The following is an 8,685-nucleotide window of genomic DNA, read 5'->3' as shown; positions in this document are numbered from 1 at the left end:
CTCCCCCCCCCCCCCCCTCAAAAGGAAGGGGGAGGAAAAAAGTGTTTCTTTGTGAGGAAGAGGAAAGAGAAGGCAGTGGGGGAGGGACCTTTTCTCTACTCTCCAGGTTGGCTCCTGTTGCTACTGCCTACAGCAATTTTCCTCTGAAATAATTGCCTCTGTAGACAAGCACCCCGGTTGGTCTTTGGCATGCTAGAAGGGAGTGCCCATGAATAGAAAAACCAACTCCTTGCCCCCAAGCCACATGCATAGCCAGCATAATTCACCAGCCTTCATCTGGCTTTGGAGACAGAGGCACAAGATCTGTCTGAATACTATGGGGCAGAGTTAGTAAGAACCCAACAATTACTGAAACATGCACACTAGAGCCACGGTTGAGCTATGGGGTTCCTTGGTTAACAGAGGAGTCAGAAAGTATACCAAGTTCATAAAGGTCAAAGACACAGGATAGAAAACTAACACTAAGCTGCAAAAGAGAGAGGGAAGAGGACAGTAGATAGGCCATCTTCAATGACTGAATTAACACACTATGTGAAGGGCTTCTCTCTAGTTAACTGGGACCTTTGACATTCCTTAAAGTGGTATTTGATCTGCTTAACTGTCTTTTTCTAAGATAGTTGATCTCTCCGATCCAACATGGTCCCATTCTTCCAGTTTCTCTGAGGAGAGAATGGCATCCTCATTCCTTGCTCCTCTCCAGGAGAGTAGCAGAAGCCAACTCCTATCACAACATAGGCCCACACTCAAAAAAACCTCAAAAGCCAACTGTCCTATGAACCAGCCATGTCACAAGACAAAGAAAGATGCTTCAGAGACTGACAGTGCACTGTTCTGTTTATATACAGAGATCTCTATACATCTTATACAAACTATATGGTCAATCCAATAAAAAGATATGACCTAGAAAACACAAAAACCACTTGCTTCTCACATAGTTCCTGGACCAACACTCCAACCCGACTAAAATGATCATTGCAATTTTGCATCCACTTCTCTTTAATGCTCCTTGAAAGGAGAGATCTAAAAAAAAGTTAGTAATTATTTTGCATGCTGATCTAGAGAGAAATTGGAAAAATTAAAGATCCCAACTGGTTAACTCTACACCAACTACACATTAGCCAACTATATAGTAGAACAGTTGGGGTGCTCTCATACTAGAGGAGACCCACTTATTTGGGACCCCACCCTCCAAACTTTGCAGCAAGGAATACAAGTTACCTCATCAGAGCAAACCGGTCCTTTGCTGCCCGGTGATTCAACAGCAGAATATTCAGAAGCAACTTTTCTCATATCTGCACTTTGTATATTAACCCTTTCCCCTGCGTCATGCAAAAACACCCACTGCTGAAATAGGTCTTCTTCCTCTACCTGCTTAAAGGTTTCTATATAGATTTTCAACAGGGGAACAGTCTGAAAGGTTTGGACATGTAGAATATGTTGCATTAGTGTCCTCAGCAAGGAGGACAAACAAGATAATGCAGTTGGGTTAGTGCATGTGTTTGGGGTAAAAAGCATCCCCTTATTTAGGCTAATGCTGTTCAGTGTCACGTACAACAGTAGACATAAAGGCCTCAGACGTCACAGGTTCAATGCTGTGTTGTAACCTCATCCCCTGGGCTGCCAGGTGAACATCAGTCAATCTCTGGATGTGTGAATGGAAACTAAAGGGATACCATCATTCATCTTTAAGATCCAAACAGCACAATACTTCTTAATTACCCATGTGCAATTTCCCAAAGAAGGGGGCGAATTTTATTTTCCCCAAAAATCACCACAGCTACCAACAGCTTCAAAAACAAGCCTGTTCCAATGGATGACCTTTTCATTCCCATTAAAAGGTGTTTGTTATATTTGCATTCATTTCTAAGTACACAAAGACATCTTAGCTTTCTCCCTAGGATCTCTCAAGTCCACAGAGCCAGAATTCTAGCCATAAGGCTAAAAGAACTTGTTTAATCCATCATTCCCCCTTCAGGCCACCCTATTCTGCTTTCCTTTGGCCCGTATACACTTCTGAAGTTTTTGCTTGGGCTTCCATCAATTATCTCATCTTTGCAGAAATGGAATGGCATTTGGCTCAGTCCTCCTTTCACTTGGGACTGTCTAGCTCAACAGTAAGAAAATATCTAAGTACCTCCCCAGAGACAGAAGTACAAGAGAGACCCATTACAGTCCACTGCTACACAGCCAAGTTTTAGTTTGGTACCAAGATAGTGAAAAGTATTCTACATTTCTGATGTTAACCTGGAATTTTTAATACCAACTATTACTAAAATAATCTGAGAAATAGATTGGCTCAGTTAAAAGGTTGCTAAACTGTAGATTATTCCAACTAATTCAAGATAGTACTCAATCTGTGAATTGAAGAGATAGTGGCTAGGTGCAGGTATTAAAAAAGCTGGAGGCAGAATCAGTCTAAGTTAGAGTTGTCCTTAAGCAAGGTAGGTTAGATCAGTAGCAAAAAAGACACACATTCACCCTTTGGTGGGGGGAGCAAATCTAAGTCTAGGCTCTGCCATTTTTAAACTAGTCTGTGCGACAAACTTCTGTTCTGGGTACAGACTGGTTTCTGATTACTTATACCAGTAAAAGAATAACATTTGTACCTGGCCAGCATTATATTTTTTTTGCCTCGCTTCACATTTTTAGCAGTGCAACAGCTTTAAAAAGCCAGGGAGGGAGGGGAAACAAACATCCCTTTATGGCAGAATTAGCAACCAAAGTATGGTAAGGTAAATTACAGAGACAGCAAACTTATACATTTATAACAGCCTCTCTCAAAGCCCAAGGCGAACAATGTATGGTTATAATTTCTTTAAAAAAAAAACAAAACTGCAATGCAAAAGTTGTTTAAAAATTAAGGCATTGCCTTGCAGCAGCTGAGACAAAGCCTTACAGCAGAGAACCTGAAAATGAAACTCAAATGATTTTCTCTGTACAATGACAAAAACAGTATAAATGGCCTAAAAAAAGGACTGGATTTTCAAAACCAGCTTTCAATCAACTTTGAAAGTCTCAGTGAACATAGTTATTGTTCACAGCCTTCTTTCAAGTTCACAGTGTTCCTTTAACATTGATTTCAAAGCCTTTAAAAGTTATCCCTTTCAATGGATAAAAGATGCTGTTAAACTGGAATAAAGGAAAACTCATGCAAAATTAAGAAATTGCTTCCCAACATCAAACTGGGAGACAATTTAATTTAAACGATAGATTCTAAAATTTAAGATGTACTTGCATATAAAAGTAAGAATATTTGAATAGTGAATTCTGCCCAATTTCCTAACTGGGAACAAAGTAGTAACTCAAATAAACAGAAGTATAACTCTTTAGAGTTTCTCCACAATTAAAAAGTTAACTCAGATTAAGGTAGAATTCAAATTTAAGGAGCAACAGCTAACCTAGAAGGGGAGGGGGGACCCAACCAACCAAATCAAACACTGAAAGCAAGAGAGGTTTAGAGAGTTGTTTTCACTTCAACTGAAAACACTTAATTGTTTGACTGGACTTCATTACGGATTAGGGCAGAAATGTACTCTCTTTGAAGTTTACCCTCTTTAATAGGTTGGGGATTTCACTCTCCTTTTGAAAGCAAGGTTAATCCAATAAAAGTTACTATCTACAACATTTTGCCCTTTTGTATGTTGTTCGCTATTTATTGACCCAAGATGATTATCGTGTGTAGATCATGTTAACCCCACCCTTTGAGCAGTGGATTTTGTAATTCACCTACACTATTTAAAAATATTGGTCTTGCAGACAAGAAAGCCAGCTGTCCCATGCACACTTCAGGCACATCTACACTACAAATGGGAACTTAAGCACATTAGGAAACTACAAGCCATACTAATGGACATCCCCAGCATAATAGTTTTGCGGCGTAGGGCAGGCTATTGAAAATGATTATTTTCAAACCTGGGCCCAACCAGTCTCTCCTGTGGCAGGAAGCCTTTTTAGAGAGAGCATTTTCCCTGTTTCTAGGTAAATCACAAAGCCTGTCCCAGAACTGGCAGAATGCCCAGAGATCAATTAAGTCATAAAATGATGAGCCTCACCCAGTATAAGCCCTGCCCACCTCCTGTGCCCTGCCTCAACACAGATCCCAGCTTGCAGTCTTCTCTGCTTCCTGAGAAAGGGAAGATCATACTCTACACATCCGTCACAAGAGAAGTGATTCTTACATAGTGGGCCACTACCACACACAGAACTTGATTACACTGTACATTGATTGCCTTGTTACAGCCTACCACTGCTGAGAACAATACATCCCACCTAAATGCCCCAAACCATATTACAACCATGCCATTGACTACTTTGCATGAGGAGGAGGAGAGGCAACAAACACACACACACAGAATTTTTTTTAAACAATCTTGACAAAAGAAAACAAGGTTCATCCATTTCTCATACACTCTGCCTGTCTTCTCCTGCATAGGAAAGATCCTCCTCTTCTCTTTGCTCAGGGCAAATGGCCCCTGGCAGATGTTATACTTAAGGTGTAATTAATGGCTAAACCCCCCACCCCGCATCTTAAGTACACATGTTTATGTAATTAATGGTGTGGAAAAACAGGGAATAATGCACAAGTTATTACACAAATATGTTGTTACACAAAAGCAGATACTTTGTAATAACTTTGTGGCTGGTTCCCATTGTGCCTTTAATTGAATGCATGGCCAGGCCATCCACTGATTTGGGAAGCTCCTTACCTCAGGGGTGCATCAGAGCCCCCAACTCCAAAACAGCCCTGAGGCTGGGAGCAGCAATCTACTGACTGGCTTGTTACTTTCTGGTGCTGGGGGAGCCCAGGCTCATGATCCCAGGCTCCCCCTTGTACTGGCAATATGGTACGATTGGGATCTGATCCCATAGCTACGCCATGCATGTGTAGTATGGCAGGAGGCATGATTGCTAGGATCATGGATCTGGTCCCATCACACTTTTAACCGAACATCTGCCCAGGGCCTAAAAGTGGGGTCATTACAGTCAAACCATTTTAAGCAGAGTTAAGGCTTAACAGCAGCTCTGACACAGATGTACTTAGCAGCTGGTAGTTACACCAAGAAACACCAGAAATATCCCAGACACACTGGGAAATAAGGCACCTTGTCATAGGCAGCTATCTATCCCTACGACAAGGCTTTGTCTTTAAGTATATTTCTATCCTACCCTTCCATCAACATGATCAGTTCTTACAGGACAGGCAGGACAAGCATCTCTATCTATCATCCTGGTCCTTCTTCATTTGGTACTTGCCATTCATAGTGCAAAGTACTTCCAGTTCAGTGCTGCCTTTTCTGATCTAATGGGTAAAATATGTAGCACTGCTGTAGAGCTCCCAATGTCCCTAACTTGCCTCAGTGGCAAAGCAACACAGCTGGCACTTCCTAGAGAAGGCCACCCCAGTGTACAAGACACAGGACAATAACTGGCCAGGTCTTCCCTTAAGTGTGACAAGGGCCACATCTACTTACGGAACATTTAATTGTCAGTATGTGTTCACTGAGCTTAATCACTATCCATCTAAGTTGCTGGGTTACAACATAGGCCTTGACCACCAGAGTCAACAGGTTAAAGCCTAGCTTTGTGTTGTTTAAAATAACAGTGCTAACTTCCAACTCTGGGTTGTCATTTTGTTAAATTGTTTAAAACTAGGTCACAATAGCAGGGCACAAATATAATCCAGTTTGGCCACAGTGATGTTTAAAGCAATGCTTAACGACGGGTATTCCATACAGCTCTTTATCCTAAATAGGGGGAGGTGGCATATCTGTTCTTCCCCCAGAACTAAAGGAAGAATCACACAGGGTCCTGCTAATTCACCTTTTAGTTCACTTTTAAATTGCATGCTCTACCTGCCAAGGCACAAGTCTCACATAGCAAACAGTTTCCTGATACAGGAGAACAGAAGTCCTTGCTACTCACAAGAGCTCTGCAAAAGCTACTGTACTTGGCCTTAAACTGGAAGGTGACCATTCTCAGACCTGTATTTGCATACAGAAGTGCTCTGTACACATTTTACAGCAATGTAATTTACAGTAGTTTTTTTACAGCACTACAAAGTTACAGCGCTCTCAAACATGGCAAAAGTGCAGTGTTGGTGGGACGGGGGGCGCTCTGAGCCTCCCTGCACTTCCCAGACTAGGAGGCTCTGCAGCCTCCTGGGGCTTCTCCACTGGTCAACAATTTGACCAGCATCTAAAAGTTATTTAAAGCGCTGTAGGTTGCTAAAGTGCAGTGAAATCCAACACTTCAAATTTAATATCACATTTAACAAGGCTTAATTTAAAATGCCATATACATTTTAAAGTTCTATAAAGCTGTGCACTTCTGTTAAATCAGGGCATTAAAGTACTTTAAATGGCAAATAAAGCAACTTCTGCACACACAAGACACTTCTGCAGTGCTAAGGATCCAGAGCTGCCCTTCATTCTCAGGAAAGTCAGTGGCTTCAGGAAGAGTTTTAAGTCAGGAGGTATAGGACTTGGTCTCTAGCACGCAATAAGAAGAGCATGCTAAGCATTCTGCACAGATAAGGTGCAATCAGTTAGCAATGTCTGTGAACCTTATATCTTACTGCTAAGACCCACAAGTGCGTGGGCACATTTGAAATGCTTTTAAAATAAAGGGACAAAGTCCATTCTTTCTGTGATTCCAGTCAGGGAGTGAAAGGAAGTCTCCTGTGGATGCTGAAGTATACAGCATGTAGGATAGTTCAGAAAGCCCCAAAAGAAATGGACATTACCAAATTAGGTCAGCTAATTTCACTCCTCTACTATCTCAGAAATCTCTGTAGTTTTAAGGGGACTTTTAATCTCCCAATACAGAAGAACCTTGCTAATCAGCAATAAGCTGCTCATGTAGTCAGGCATTAATGCAAACAAAATTTCAGCTTCCATTTTTTAAAAAAAGTTTCCAGTTCTCATGCCCCGCAAAGAGCTTGACAAATATGACCCAAGCATAAACTAAGGAATCAAAGACCAGAAGGCAAATAAAGAAAGCTCCAATTTTCTTAGTCTCATAATTTTCAAATCAGTTTTTTTATTATTATTTTTAAGGGGTAGGGAATGTCCTGGTATGATTCTGAAACACACAGGGCTATTTCATTGGGGCAAACCACTAGCAAGTCCTCTCCAGTGTAGCTGTCAACAATAAGGAAGTCCTAGTAATGAGACTTTTCACTTACCAATTCATGCCACATTGAAATTAAAAAAGTATACAATCAATCACTTTCCAAACAGCATTTTCACATACAGCTACCAACATTTACAAGACAGACTAATAATCAGAGGGCTCACTTTGTGACTTTTTGGAAAGTGGTGAACACCTAACCCTGAAAACACATCCCGCCCCCAAAAAATACTGAGATGTTTGCCAGCCTCCAAAAGAATGAACATTAACTCGGTGTTACTCATGCATTCAAATGAAAAAAGTGAACTCTCACTCACAAAAGATTCTCCATTTCAGCATCTTTAGTTCAGCTAGTTGAGTGCATCTCTACCCTGCCTTCATACATTTAACAGCCCAAGGACCGCAGAATTTCATCAACAGCCTTTTTACTCCTTGTAGTACTTTAGCTTTTTGGTGGGATTAAAAAAAATTACAAACAACACAGAAACCTTTTCCTAGGAACCAGACAAGGGTATTTTTAGAATCTGTCCAATCTTCAACAATCAAAATCTGAACCAGTGTAAACTGCTAGCAAATGCCACCTGAGAGCAAGGCCCCACACACACATACAGGATTTGGTCTTCAGGTCCCTTCAGACAGAGCTGTTGAAAGAGCCCTCCTACTAAACAAAAGCCATCACCTTCTTTCAAGGCAGAGGTGTGTGTGTGCATGTGTGTATTATGTGCATGCATATATACACACACACACACACAAATAGTGCACACCACCACATGCGCATGTTTATACAAATGCATGCACATACGTGTGTGTCTCCTGTGAACACACACACACATTTATATCTCCATCTCCAGTGAATATAAATAATATAGGGGGGGCGGGATATATATAATATACACTGGTTGAAAATTGCTGTGTGTACATACAGGTATAGATACATATACATGTATATGCATGCGAGTATAATAGCACTGTGTGTGTATATACATATATATTTATACACGTACACACACGTATGTGGTGTGTATGAATCTGTGAAATTGTACGGTGTATGTACATAGATCACGGAGAAGTAAGGCTGGAAGAGACCTCAAGAGATTACCTACTCCACCTGGGGATCAAGCCTGCCACCTTGGTGATATATATATATAGAGAGAGATATAGTGATCTATAGATATATACACACACACATACCACAAGACAAGGCACAAGACACATACATGTATTTATACGCACGTACACATTGCAAATTGTGTGCACGTACATACATATATATAGAGCTGTGCATACACACCCCGACACTGTGATTCCCAACCAGGGGTGCCCCGAGGAGACCTTGAGAGAGAGCCTTTCAGGGATGCCACACAATACACACACACGCGTGTACATGTGCCCCCCCCCAGAGGGGCAGGCGCCCGAGTTGCTCCCAGCCAGCCCCCCGACCCCGCGCACCTTTCGTCCACGTGCAGGCTGGGCGAGCACTTGATGGCGAGCCAAGTCCTCCAGTGCACGTGGCGCACCTTGTACACCTGGCCGAAGCCGCCCGAGCCGACCTTCTCC

General features: G+C 41.7%; 1 protein-coding gene across 1 annotated transcript in view; it reads right to left on the bottom strand.

Moving 5' to 3' along the window:
• The window catches only part of RIPK4 (receptor interacting serine/threonine kinase 4), a 31,360-nt gene extending 22,681 nt beyond the window's left edge, over positions 1–8,679 (bottom strand). The window contains exon 1 of the mRNA XM_025215423.1: positions 8,578–8,679. The gene's annotated coding sequence lies outside the window, so the exon portion shown is untranslated. The remainder of the gene's footprint in view (positions 1–8,577) is intronic.
• Between the last annotated feature and the right edge of the window lie 6 nt (positions 8,680–8,685).

The sequence above is a fragment of the Alligator sinensis genome, unplaced genomic scaffold, assembly GCF_000455745.1.
Source record: "Alligator sinensis unplaced genomic scaffold, ASM45574v1 scaffold840_1, whole genome shotgun sequence".
NCBI classification, from domain to species: Eukaryota; Metazoa; Chordata; order Crocodylia; family Alligatoridae; genus Alligator; species Alligator sinensis.
Note: the sequence above shows the minus strand (reverse complement) of the source record. Positions and strands in the feature narration are given on the sequence as shown.